This window comes from Mauremys reevesii, linkage group 2 (assembly GCF_016161935.1).
Source record: "Mauremys reevesii isolate NIE-2019 linkage group 2, ASM1616193v1, whole genome shotgun sequence".
Taxonomy (NCBI): Eukaryota; Metazoa; Chordata; order Testudines; family Geoemydidae; genus Mauremys; species Mauremys reevesii.
In genome coordinates, this window is record NC_052624.1 from 124,059,329 (window position 1) to 124,073,727 (window position 14,399).

Consider the following 14,399-nt stretch of genomic DNA (forward strand, 5'->3'; position numbering starts at 1 on the left):
TACAGAGGAAAAGTTTAACTACTGAAGTCATCAGTTTGACAATCCTAGACACATTATTCAATCTCTATGGAACATCAAAGCCATACGTGGAGTTCTTACTGTTCAAGCGTTTGAATTAAATTTTTTCATTTTTAATTTAATACTTCTATTTGGTTTAAATATACGAACTAAATAAAAGACAAAGAAAACTAAACCATTATTCTTATGCGTAATTAAAAACTCACAAACAAACAAATGGCATTTTCCTCCTCCACCTCAAGAACAAGAACTGGAAAGTACCCAAATCCTCAAATGCTAGTGAACATGAGATGTACTCCTCTTTAGCAGGTGTCATTGTGCCTAAGCACTGGGAATATGTAACATATTGTAGAGTTGAGCTAAATTTTTAGTTTTATTCCATGTGGGAATAACTCAGACACTTCATTCCCAAATTTGATATGTTTGCAGTAGAAATGGAATGATTAAAATCACATGAAAACTCTTTGAAAATATATCCATTAGGATTATATTATAGCAATTTGTGATTTGTTAATTTTTAACAGTACAGTTGGATCCCTCAGTATAAATCTTTGGAATGTGTGCTACTAATATCACTACCCCAATAGAATCAGTTTAAGAACCAGTTTTTTCAGCTACAAATTAATGGATAGGCAGTTTCACTTCATTAAAGATACTCTGATTCCAAACAAACAGAGAAGAAAAATGTACCAGCCTGAGGTGAAAAATACCTGCACCTGCAATTTACGTAAAAATAGTCAGAGCAGCTGAAAATTTGCAGTCAAATTTAAAATATCAGTTTCATTTTTAGTTAATTTCTAGACAATGCTATGTTTCTCATACACTTTCTCATATACTTAACTCGCTAGTGCTTTTTTACTATTTTAAACTTTGAATATATTGAATAGTTAATCATTTAATTAGCCACAAAGCAACTTGCATGATAGATATGTATCTTCACCTCCATTTTTCTAAATAATAATTTAAGGTTAACTATTTCAGTCTTGGACATCGAAGTAGTCAATCACTGGCTCCACTTTTAATGTTTTCGGCAAGCCATTGTTTCCATTATTCCTGAAATTAAAACCATAAAATATTACTGAACACAATTTTCAGTTAAATGAAAGATACAGTTACATAAGCAAGAATAGCACACTTTCCCAAACTACCAAAATGATATAAAAACACCATAACATCTGATGGCATATTATGCCATTGGACAGCAAGATCAATAAACACCAGGCATTAGAAAGCTGTTACAAAGTTTTACAGAAATCATATCTTAATTATTCACTCTAATGTACATTTCAGTGCCCACTGAACAAATAGCTACTTTTTATTAACTGTTTTTTATAAATATTAATATTAGCAATTCAGTCATTCAAATATTAAGGTAGAATACCACAAGCAATTTATCTACAACACACAGATATTTAGGTAGTTTATTTTGCAAGTGAAAACTTTGTTACAGACAAGCCAATGTTCTGAATATTGTCCTTTTAAAAAATATATGCAAAAAAAGCAAAAGACTATCTCTGAAGTGAGGGATAATGGCAGGTCAAGTTTCAGCTACATATTAAAACAAAGGATAAAAATGAATGAAACCATCGACTGTTAGTATATATAATTATTCAAATATGCTATTTAACTGTAATCAGAAGACAGTCAAGGTGGGTGAGGAAATATCTTTTATTGGACCAAGTTCTGTTGGAGAGAGAGACAAGTTTTTGAGCTTGTCACCCACAGAAGATGGTCCAACAAAAGATATTTCCTCACCCACCTTGTCTTGCTAATATCCTGGGACCAATATGGCTACAACACCACTGCATATATCTGAAGACAGTGACATGAGGCCTTTCAAAAACTACTGTTTCCAAAAAAATTCAATGTTTCAATATTAAATTAATGTTTTATTTACAAATCATTCTAATCCAGAGGCGAAGATTTTCAAACCTGGCCACCTAAAATTAAAAATAAGCGGGCTGTTTTTTCAAGAAGTGTTAATTTCCAATGAATTCCACTGAAGTAAATGGGAGATGCAGGAGCTAAGCACCACTGAAAACCAGGTGTCTTTTATATATGCTCCTAAACATTGATTTAAGAGCCTTGTTTTAGGCATGCCTGCAGGTGGTTTAGGCTGGATTTTAATCTTGAATCTGTTAGTTTACACTCTGATAAACTGAATCTTCTCAAGGAATGAACAGTCTATTATTGTTATTCATTTATATTTTGGTAGTCTCTGAAACCACCAACCAGAATTAGGCCCATATTCTGCTAGATACTGTCAAAATGTAGAACAGAAGACATTCCCTGCATCAAAAGCCTGGTTTCCAATATCCTTTTAAGGGTCTGATCATCTTAAATCCAGATTCAGCAAAACATTTTGAGAGACAAAACTGAACAAATATAACTCCTGGTTGTGAAGCCCAGAATGTTAAAAGCCTATGGACACTCAAGGCCACCGTGTCTTACAAACACAGGACCTGATATGTTAGATAAGACCATACAGCCAAGGAGTCTGGTATCTTGCTCCAGCAGCGGTCAGTACCCAAGGAATGTGACATCCCCACTTTTGCCCTCTTTGGCCACTATAGAGGAAACAATACTTAGTGACCTCCCACAGACAACCATTATATGCCATGAACTAACTACCCATATCTTAGTTTGCAAAGAATAGTTAGAAATGGTTATAAAATTATTCAGTCTTTTAAAAGTCTAGCTACAATATGCGTTTCTACCTCTTGCAACAATAAGTTACCCAGATTGACTATATAGCATAAAAGCAATATTTATTTTTGCTGGCACTAAATTTATTCCCATTTTATTTCAATGAATGACCCCCTGTGCTCATTATGAGAAAGGTAGAGAGAAAGGTCTGTTCAGTTAAATTTTAATTCTGAATAACTCCTTTCCATGTTAAATAGTCTCTGCAATTTTGTGAACTGTAATTAGGTAAAGAGCTAAGATTTTTCACTGCTTTGATGCATCCCCCCCCAATTTACTCTATACATTTCTTTTGATGAGGTAACCAAATTTGGACACAAGATTCATATAAATTACATTTTTATATAAGAGATCTTCTATCCCTTTCTACTGCTCCCATACATTCTATTTGTCTATTTAAAAAAAAACTGCTGCAACGATGTGGGCAGACATGTTTAGTGAGTAAATCCCTTGATTTCTAGCTTTTTCCCCTCAGAGGCTCTTTGATGTTCAGAATGTATACCAAATCTTTCAAAAATTGTTTATTGCACCAAGGTAATAAATGATATGCCATATAGTGTAAACACACACAACAAAAACATTAATGTAATGTTCACTACTGCTCTTGATTAAAAACCAGAGTGGCATGGGTAGTCTCTACTGAATGTCCTAGAATTATAATACATTTCATCATAAATTGTCACATTTAGCAATCTGTTTAACAGATTAAAATAGCATGAGTATTTCAATTCAAAACTGAGATGCCCTGACAAAGGTGTGAGTGCTCTGGCCCATACTGTCACTTCATTAAACATTAACTTAACAAAAACACTTAAATAACTAAATAGTTCTTACTTATCTGTTTGTCTGTAGTGAGGAATAGGTGGTGGAGGCCTTGTCTGCATTTCCCTCTCTAGGACAGATGTTAGGGTATTACTTGGACAAATGGATTTACCTCTAGAGGATGAGAATGGTAACAAATATTATTTGTGATGTTATTGTCTACAGGTTTAAATAGAAAAATCATATACTATATTAAAAAAAATCAAGATAAAAATTAAGTGTTAAATGTGGTGTGAATGACAGTTTGAGACTTGAAGATCCAATGTGTTGTCTCACAGCAAATCCAATATTGAGTTGTTAGAAGAACTTCTGACACACTGACTCAAAGGAGCCCAGCATTTCTTCTTTGCCTAAAACAATCTACTCCCCTCTCCATTTAAACTGAACAATGGAGACAGTAAATAGAGGAAATAGACTATTTTTTTTATTATAAATATGTCTTAACGTAAGAAGATCTCCACTAGTCTGGAAGTTTTTGGGGTTGACTAGGGTAATAAAAGCACATAGATGGTTCCCTGCGTAACTTTCTTGGTGCTTGAACTGCTCCCTTGTGTGAGCCTGTAAAGTACATCAAAGTCCAAACTTACAACCCTAAAACTACAAACATGTTGTGACATTGCATTCCAGATGTTTTATGGAAACATGCTTATGAGTATGAATATGATGTAACTTGAAAATCCTTTTGGCAAAAGGTTTCTTGTAAGGTATCCTTACAAAGCTTATAAACTACATGCATCCTATTTGTATGCATGTATTGTTCTTGTATCTGAAGCTAGAAATATAAAGTACAACTCTGAAGTTCTACTGTCATTATACAAAGTGTGGGCCATTGATGGCTCCCATTGACTAGGACAATCAGTTGTAAATGGCTCTGTTTACTTGCAAGCCTTCCTATGTTTGAGAGAGCCAGCTCAGGAAGAATGGAGGCTGGGGTCTCACAGGACGTGAACATGTCACCTGATACTCGAATCCATCTTAAACCTGGTGCTTTTCCATTTAGAAGGGGGGGAGGAAGGCGGACCCACAGAGACAAAAGATTCCTGCCTTGTGACAAAGCTATAAAAGGGGGTGGAACAGAACAAAGGGTCTGCCAATCATGAGAAAACCTCTGCTTTCCACCTAAGATGTTTGATGGAACTAACAAGGACTGTACCGGGGGAAAGGATTGGGCCCAGACTAGGAACGAGTCTAGTCTGTGAAAGAAGCTTATTGGAATATCTCTGAGGGTGAGATTTTACCTGTAATCAATTTCTCAATGTATTAGGCTTAGACTTGAGTGGTTTTGCTTTATTTTGCTTGGTGACTTACTTTGTTCTGTGTTATTACTTGAAACCACTTAAATCCTACTTTTAATACTTAATAAAGTCACATTTGTTTATTAGTAAACCCAGAGCAAGTGATTAATACCTGGGGGAGCAAACAGCTGTGCATCTCTCTCTATCCGTGTTATAGAGGGCAGATAATTTATGAGTTTACCCTGTATAAGCTTTATAAAGAGTAAAACGGATTTATTTGGGGTTTGGATCCCATTGGGAACTGGTAAATAAACAAAAACTGCTCAGCAGGTCACTTAACTTCTGCAGGTTGGGTCTGTTGCAACACAGACCTGGGTCTGTGTTGCAGCAGGCTAGCATGTCTGGCTCAACAAGGCCGGGTTCTGGAATCCCAAACTGGCAGGGAAAACGGCCTCAGAGATAATTCCAGCACGTCAGGTGACAGCTCCAAGTGGGTCTCTATGACCGAACCCATCACAGTGGCATAGTCAAGCAGGATCTGTGCACAGCTGATTGCTTTGAGACACTGGTAGTGATTTTAAGTGAGTTTTGAGTGTGGTGGTTGGAGAACAAAGTGGTTACTGGTTTGTTATTTTCTGTTTATTTCGGGTGAGGGAAATAAGCACAAGAATGCAGGAAAATGACTTCCAGTGACTTCTAGCTACAAAATTAGACTTGGCGAGACTGGAAGTGGAAGAGAAGGCAAAGGACCATGAGTTTCAAATGTGGCAGGCAAAAATGAGGCTGAAAGAAGCAGCTGTGGCCAGGGAAATGAAGGAGGCAGAAGCAGCCAGACAAAGGGCTGCACACCAACAAGCCCTGGACTTAAAAGACAAAGAGCTTGAAGCTCAGAGGTTAGCAAGCAAGCTGCTCAGGAGGAGAAGGAAAGAGAGGCAGCTAGCCCTGGAGTTAAAAGACAAAGAAACTGAGGCCCAGATTGCGAACCAGAAGCATGAACTGGCTGTAAGGGAGTGGAAGAGACAAAACCCTTCAGCAGCTGGCTCCACTTCCCCAAAAGTCCACAAATGGGAACAGTTATGTCCACCATATGATGAATCCAGTGATATCGCTGAGTATTTCATCACCTTTGAGAGACTGTGCACTCTCCATTTGATTCCCGAGGATCAAAAAATGGTTGCAAAATTGACAGAGAGCTCTGGACATATTCAATAAGATGCCCTATTGCTGATGCTTCAAACTATGGTAAATTTAAGGAATTGGTTTTGAAACAGTTCCAGATTACAGCTGAAACCTACAGGGTTAAATTTAGGAGTCATAAGAGGGGCTCTGAATTAAGTAAGGTGGCCTATGTAAATGAAATGAGAGATTTGTTAGATAAGTAGAAACACATTACAAGCTTTGAAGAAATGTGTGATTTGGTTACTCACGAACAGTTCCTGAATATGTGCAGTGATGATGTAAAACAGTATTTGTGGGACAAAAAGGTGGATGCAGTGGGTGAATTAGTGGGTTCGCAGACTCTTATGAGCAATCAGAAGCTGCAATTAAACAAACCACTGGCAGAGGAGTACAGGGTTGGTGGAAAGCAGAATCACCTTTTTACCCCTGGGAAAAAGAAGACTGGGCGTTCACCTCTCCATTCTCCTGTTACTCATCCCAAGTCTCCTGTACAAACAGAGGAGCCCAGAAAGTGCTATCATTGGAAGTCCACTGAGCATCTAAGGAATAAATGTCCTTGGCTGAGTGGGAACAGGCACCAGGTAAAACATGAAGCTGCTGCATCTCAGAACACAGTGTATCCCAGGCTACTGCCTCTGACCACACAAGATTTGTAAAGGTTGCTTCTACACAATCAAGCAGGGAGCATATGCATGCTATTAAGCTTAATGGCAAAGTGCTTCAAGGTTGGAGAGATACTGGTGCAGAAATTTCTGTGGTCAAGAGGGACCCTGATCCAGGAGAAGGATTTGTTACCAGGAAGAATGGCAGAATTAGAATTGGTGGGAGGTTATAAGGTCCTAGCACCTTTAGCCAAGGTACACATGGAAACTGGTGATTTGCAGGCTGAACTGACTGTTGCAGTGGTGGCACACAATTTTGCACCGTTTCTACTGAGGAATGACTTTTTTGATGTGGCAGAATCTGTCCCAGGGTTTGTTAGCAGCAAGAAGGAATCTTGTGCTGAAAGCCCCAGAAGGGAGGGTGAAGTCACATGTGCTGCTGGGGAAATAGGAGAGTGTCTCTTTTATTACTCTGTAGCAATGGAAAATGGGCCGTTGGGGGCAGGGAGGGTCGAGGCCAGTTCCTGTAACCTCGGGGCTCAAGGCAGGTCCCTGCAGGAAGGGATGGATAGAGCCAGCTCCTGTCCTGTGATCATCTCCCTGGGGGAGGGGATGTTCCACCTTGTAACAGAGAGGCCTTCCCAGATGCTGACTGCCAGGAAGATGTAGTTCAGCAAGGGACAGGCCCGGCCCTAGGGTGCACAGAGACATGTATCCTGGAGATGGAACTTGGGGTCCTGATGACCGCTGCAGTGGGAACAGACCCCAAAGGCTCTGTAGCTGGAAGCAAGCCCAACCTGAGTGAAAAAGGAGGGATTTTGCTGGTCATTGAAGGGTCTGTAATAGCTGGTAGCTGTGATCCCACAGCTGTATCAGGGTCACCTTCCCTTTTGGGGGACACAGGAGTGTCTGCCTGAGAGGGGAACCCAGAAAGGGAAGTCCAGATGGAAGATGAGGGGGGACAGGCGAGTCTGCCCACCTTTTGTAGGAAGGAATTTCCCCAGGAGGAGGGTGAAGGATCTGCATCTGAAATGCCAGACCCCTCACCCGCTGATCAGGTTTTAAGGAAAGACCGGGGATCAAATCTCCTGGAGGGGAAAGTTCACCCCACTGACCTTTTGGGAACAGAGAATGGGGTGACTGAGGGGATCTTACCAATACAAAGCACTCTACTGAAAGATGGTGTTCCTGCTACGCTTGTAAGAGATAAAACTGTCTCTTCAAGGCAGGAGGAAGAAAAACTTTGCATATGGGAAACTTCACAATCGGGTGAGGTCTAACACAAAGAGATTCCAGAGGGAGAGGCTGAGGGCAGGCATGGTTGCAGTGTACCCTTTCCTTGCCAAATCCTCAAACACATGACTGAATTGAAAGCCTTCTCCAAAGAGACAGGAGAATCTGTGTCTAACCCCCTACCATTGTACACAAAGGGGTTGGGAAATGCAACAGATGCTGAACAAGCTGAACTGTGTGAACAGAGCCTGTCTGCCATAGATTTGCTGGTTATCTTGTGTCTTTGGCTACTTCATCTATGGGTCAAGACAAAGGAGTTGATGCTAATAAACCTTTGAAGATGTGTAACATACCTGATTTGTGGAAAAAGCTTTTGTACATGCTAGGGATGGTGACAAGACAGCTTATACAGCTTTTATTTATTGTTGCTTTTCAGCTTATACCTGTAAACAGGCTGGAAGCTTGGCACGGCAGCAAAAGCATAACAGGCCTACACTGCTGTATGGGAGGGGAAACCGAGGCACACCACCTCATGGCATTGGTGGCTAAATGCCAAGACACGTACACTTTAACAGATATTGCTATCTGCATTCTGTTAGCAATACTTCACCCCAACATGTTTTCAGGCACCCAGGGAACACGAACCCCAAACCTTGCTAGGACACCTATGAATGACATCATACGGTTTAAAGGTACTGGAAGAGGGTGTGACCAGAGACGAACAGAGATTTTACATGTACTGCCTCTGCCATGTACAGCGTCCAAGACTCTAGCAGTAAGTTCAAGAGAAGGGTGTGGCGTTGCACTCCATAGGTGCATCTCTCTCTATCAGTGTTATAGCAGGTGGACAATTTAAGAGTTGACCCTGTCTGGGTGCTGGAGATAGGTGACCTGCTGAGCAATTTTTGGTTAAAGTCTGCAGCTTTGGGGGTGTGGAGCAGACCTGGTCTGTGTTGCAGCAGGCTTGCATGTTTGGCTCAACAAGGCAGGGTTCTGAAGTCTGAAGCTGGCAGGGAAACGGGCTCAGAGAATTCCAGCACGTCAGGTGACAATCTCGAGGGGGTCTCTGTGACTGGTTCGGTCACATATGTATATACAGGGGTGGGAAAAAAACAGACTAGTGAATTTCCTGTTATGAGAAGCATGAGTAAGCTGTCTATTCTCATATATACTACACTTGAGGACGATTGGAAAGCAGCAAGCAATATGACCAGAAAAAAGGGAGGGACAGCAGAGCTGAGACAGTAGAAAAGAAAAATAGTGGATGGTACCTATAGACCAAAAGCAGTAGCTGATAAAATGCAACATCCACTTTGTAGTCATGTCTGGTAAAGGAACTGAGATTTCCAAGTGGTCCCTCTGCAGACTTCCTTATAAGAAACTTTCTTTTTGCCTAAAATGTGGATGTAGACTTCACTGAATGTGCTGAGGCTTTCAGGAGTTTTTTTTGGCTTACTTATTTGCTTCTGATATAGCTGCCAGGATTTACTGACAATTTTGTTTTTTAAAGAGTTCAGACCTGTGATTTTTGCCATTATAAAGCAATAATTAATCATGTTTAATTAGGATTTGATTGATATGCAAATAGCCAGATGATGGCATCTAATATCATGAGGATGAGTAAGTTTAATAAAAAACAAAATGTAAAAAGTGAGGTATTGATTGAGGTGATAAGACAAAAGAAGTTCCTTAATTAGGAAGTCTGGGGTGGTGCAGAGTATGAGCTCTGGAGAAAAAAGGAATTTTTAATAGACAATGCCTTTAATTTACTAATCATCCTAATAGAAATGGTTGTGATTAGAAAGGCAACTATAAGAGAAGGGAAATACAAAGATGTACAGGCCAGATTCAAAAGGGCTGCTCCATCAATTATTCCAGAGATAAGTTAGGCATCCTGCTAACAATATAAAATTCAACAGATCAAAGAAACATCCTTGCTGTCTTGATGAATCATGAAATATGAGGTGCTGCTGAGTATCTGTGGGTACTCAAAAGCTCTAACTGAATCTATGAAGTGGTATGGCTGAGCCCTTTATTTAAGTCATGAATCAAGAAGCACAAGCAGGTTTAGGCTGAAATTGACTTAACATTAAATTGAGAACGGTGGTGTCTGAAGAGTTTCCAGTTGTTGCTATAAAAATGTAGATATAGAATCCTTCCTGAATTGAAATTTAACATCTACTAGTTGGTCTAAGTCACAGAGTTTCATCCACTCAAATTCTAAAAGGTAGTCTGAAACCTCCCTGGATCCTGACTTTGTATCAGCAGAGCTTATTTGTGGGTAGTTGCCAGGGAGGACATACAGACATCTCCTAGAGCCAGGGTCTGCAAGGCCAATAAGAAACTATGAGAATGACCTTGTCTCTCTCTCTTATGTCTAATGTAGAAGCATTTTTTCATCTTTTCCTGAAGCATGTGCAACTCTCTCTGATCTGCAGCTTCACTGCCAACTGTGTCCAAAAGACCTGTCCCAAAAGCCCATTCAAATGTTGCTTGAAGTAGGCCAAACCTGAAAATAATGTCTGCATCCCAGAGGAGTCTCCTAACTATGTCGGAACAGAGGAGAGAAAACAGGCTGCAGCTAAATATATTTAGATACTCAAACAGAGAAAGAGATATGGACAAGCAGTTCTAGACTGCCTTTTGTAAGATAATGTGACTAGGGTTACAGAGGAGAAACTTGGATTGGGGTGACCATTATGGTAGGCATAGTTTGCACATCCAAAGGCATAGTAGGTTCACAGCGGCAGGGTGGACCCTCTTTGGCCAGTATCTGGCCAGATGCCCCACAGCCCCTAACGTGGCTCAGCTCCATTGACTGTTGATCCATAGTCTCAAGCGATCATTGTCAAGCTGCGAAACTCAACTCTGTTAGTATGTGAATACCCTCAAGGACTGAGCCTTTAATAGCCTGTTCATTTATGATTTAAGAACTGACTCTTTCTCCACTGGTCACTGTTGACTCCAGGTTGGGGTGAAGAATGGCTGTAGAGCCATGCTGTCAGAGGTAACAGTCACAGGCTTGCAGCAGTCAGCAATGCTGACTACAATCAACTTCTCCTCTCTGAGGTCTGGAGGTTCTGGGGGAGAAGGTGAGGAAAAGCTTCAACTGTCACAAAACTATAAAGGTCTGTGGCCTTCCCTCGGAGCTCACAGGAGAAACATACAGAGAACTGCTTTTGGAGAGACAGAGACAGGAAACTGAGCCTGAGACATACTTTCCCATGCTCATACAGAGAGAGCAGAATCAATCCTCGAGACATGTGGATTTGTTGTGCATGAAAAAATATCAAAATATTCTTATCAATCACATCTTTTAAATGCGACTTCAGATTCATTTCAAAATGGTCCATCTGGCATAGCAGAAAAATTGGAAATGGTTCAGAAATCTGTTGACAATAGGGATAAGGAAAATTTTTCTTACTGTTAAGTGTGTTTGTGTGCGCGCGCGCACTGGTTATCAATCACAGGAGTTCTGAACTCAGAGTCACCTACTTCACATTCTCTTTTTTTTTTGTTTTTGCAAATGCCTTGAGAATTCTAAAGTTCTGAAATTTCACACTGCCAAACAAGCACGAAAATGCATCTTATCACTAAATCCCTGCTTTAATTAAAAAAAATCAACATTCATATTTTCAATCTGTTCTCCAAATAAGATTGTGAATTCTTGTGAATTTTAGTTTTCTTTTTTTAAAATATAAATTTTCAGGCACTGCTAGTAGACCAAAAGCCTACTACAATATACAGTCTCTACCCCATATATAGCATTATGATTTTGAATAAAAAACTGATGATTTGTTCAAATGTTGTAACAGTGCAAAAGCATATGAGCAGCAAAAATCCTTGTAAAGCCAGTGATGAGCAAACCCTAAAGGTTGGGCATTTGACAAATATCCTAAAATACAGATGCTTCCCTAAACCTATGGAAGTAACTCATTCACAAAAAACCAAACCAAACCAAACCAACCAAACATTTCCCATGAACAGGGAACATTTTCCCTGCACTAGAAACTTTAATGATCTGGCTATTCACTTCCAGAGTGATTGGCAATGATTAATTGGCCTGATCCCTTTTCGGACATGTTTATGAGGCATCTCCCTTTTCTTTTTCCACTCAATTTCTCTCCCTTTCTCTGATGCCAGTCCAGGGGTAGGCAACCTATGGCATGTTTCCCAAAGGCGGCATGCGAGCTGATTTTCAGAGGCACTCACACTGCCTGGGTCCTGGCCACCGGTCCGGGGAGCTCTGCATTTTAATTTAATTTTAAATTAAGCTTCTTAACGTTTTAAAAACCTTATTTATTTTACATACAACAATAGATTTATAGAAAGAGACCTTCTAAAAACATTAAAATGTATTACTGGCATGCAAAACCTTATATCAGAGGAATAAATGAAGACTTGGCACACCACTTCTGAAAGGCTGCCGACCCCTGTCCTAGTCCCTCTTGGGTGTTACTTCCCCCTCACTTTTCACCTTAAGACTTCCCCTCTTTTTGCCTCCATTAAAAGTTCCTCCCATTCCTCCCTGCATCTAGCTGATGCCTCTTCCCCTTCCCTTGAAAAGGTAAAACAGACTGTGGGGAAGCTGGCAAGAGAGGGTTACTCAGCAGCAGTGACAGCAGCAACCTCTTGTTACCAGAAAAAACACAGCTTTTGATCCCTGTATGCTGCCCCTCTGCAGCCTCCACCACATGGCTGTAAACCGACGCTTATTGTTATGCAAAGCAAATGTGAAGCATTCCCAATACTAACATTACACTCATTCCCCTAATTAAATGCAGGAGTCGCTGAGCGAGATCACCCTAAGGAGGGTCACTGAGAGAGATAGAGAGCGCATGCTGCGTGAAAGCCAGCACAAACCAGGGGCCTATGCTGCCATGCTCGTGGAGGCAATGCTCCCAGAGTACCTGATGAGAGCCTGGCGCGGAAAAGTCTGCTACCACGGAGCACCCAATAAGGCAGCTCTCCCCAGGAACCTCATGCGTAGGCTTTTCGATTACCTCCAGGAGAGCTTCATGGAAATGTCCCAAGAGGATTTCTGTTCTATCCCCATATATATTGACCTTCTTTTCACATAGTTAATATTCCTGTTCTTTCAAAAATAAATGTTTACATGTTTATAGCACTTACTGACTGATCCTTCCCCTGATTCAGAGTCCGGGTTAACGGCCGGGGAGGGTTGGTAGGGGATCTCTGTGACGGTGATGAAGAGATCCTGGCTGTCGGGGAAATCAGCATTGTAAGCACTGTCGCCTGCCTCGTCCTCCACAAACCCTTCCTCATCTTCCCAGTCCGCGAACATCGCCGAGGAACTGCCCGTCGACAGTATCCCATCGTCAGAATCCACGGTCACTGGTGGGGCAGTGGTGGCAGACCCACCGAGAATGGCATGCAGTGCCTCGTAGAAGCAGCATGTCTGGAGCTGGGATCCGGAGCGTCCGTTGGCCGCTTTGATTTTTTGGTAGCCTTGTCTCAGGTCCTTGATTTTCTCGCGGCACTGCGTTGTATCCCGGCTGTATCCTCTGAGTGCCATGGCTTTGGAGACCTTCTCGTAGGTCTTTGCATTCCATTTTTTGGAGCGAAGCTCCGAAAGCACAGACTCATCGCCCCACACAGCGCTCAGATCCAAGACTTCCTGGTCAGTCCATGCTGTGGCCCTCTTTCTATTCTGAGATTGCATGGACTCCTCTGCTGGAGAGCTCTGCATCGTTGCCAGTGCTGCTGAGCTCGCCACGATGTCCAAACAGGAAATGAGATTCAAACTGGCCAGACAGGAAAAGTAATTCAAATTTCCCCAGGGCTTTTCCTGTGTGGCTGGTCAGAGCATCCGAGTTCGGACTGATGTCCAGAGCGTCAACAGAGTGGTGCACTGTGGGATAGCTCCCGGAGCTACTAGTGTCGAATTCCATCCACACCTAGCCTAATTCGACATGGCCATGTCGAATTTAGCGCTACTCCCCTCGTCGGGGAGGAGTACAGAAATCGAACTAAAGAGACCTCTAGGTTGAACTAAATAGCTTTGTTGTGTGGACGGGTGCAGGGTTAATTCGAATTACCGCTGCTAAATTCGACATAAACTCCTAGTGTAGACCAGGCCTCAATGCGTGGTCTACACTAAGGGTGGGGTGGGTCGAACTAAGGTACGCTACTTCCGCTACGCGAATAGCGTAGCTGAAGTCGAAGTACCTTAGTTCGGGCTACTCACCTGTCCAGACGCCGCGGGATCGAAGTCCGTGGCTCCAAGGTCGACTCTGCCACCGCCATTCGCGGTGGTGGAGTTCCGGAGTCGACCAGAGCGCGTGGGGAGTTCGAACTATCGCGTCTTGATTAGACGTGATAGTTTGAACTCCGAGAAGTCGAACTCTCCGCGTAGACCCGTGCGGTAAGTATAGACCTACCCTAATTGTACTTCATACATTTCCAAATTGCATAGTTTACTGGCTTTACATTAATGGTTTCACTTACACACCTAGGGCTGGTCTACACTAAGGGGGAAAATCGATATAAGATACGCAACTTCAGCTACGTGAATAACGTAGCTGAAGTCGAAGTATCTTATATCGATAACTTACCCGTCCTCACGGCGCGGGATCGATGTCCGGGG

General features: G+C 41.7%; 1 long non-coding RNA gene across 1 annotated transcript; it reads right to left on the minus strand.

The window, feature by feature from the left end:
* Positions 1-250: 250 nt before the first annotated feature.
* On the minus strand, positions 251-14,037 carry LOC120397511. The gene is made up of 3 exons (XR_005593835.1): positions 14,001-14,037; positions 3,556-3,657; positions 251-1,071 (listed from the first exon to the last, which is right to left on the minus strand). It is a non-coding gene; the product is annotated as an uncharacterized LOC120397511 (long non-coding RNA).
* Positions 14,038-14,399: the final 362 nt, after the last annotated feature.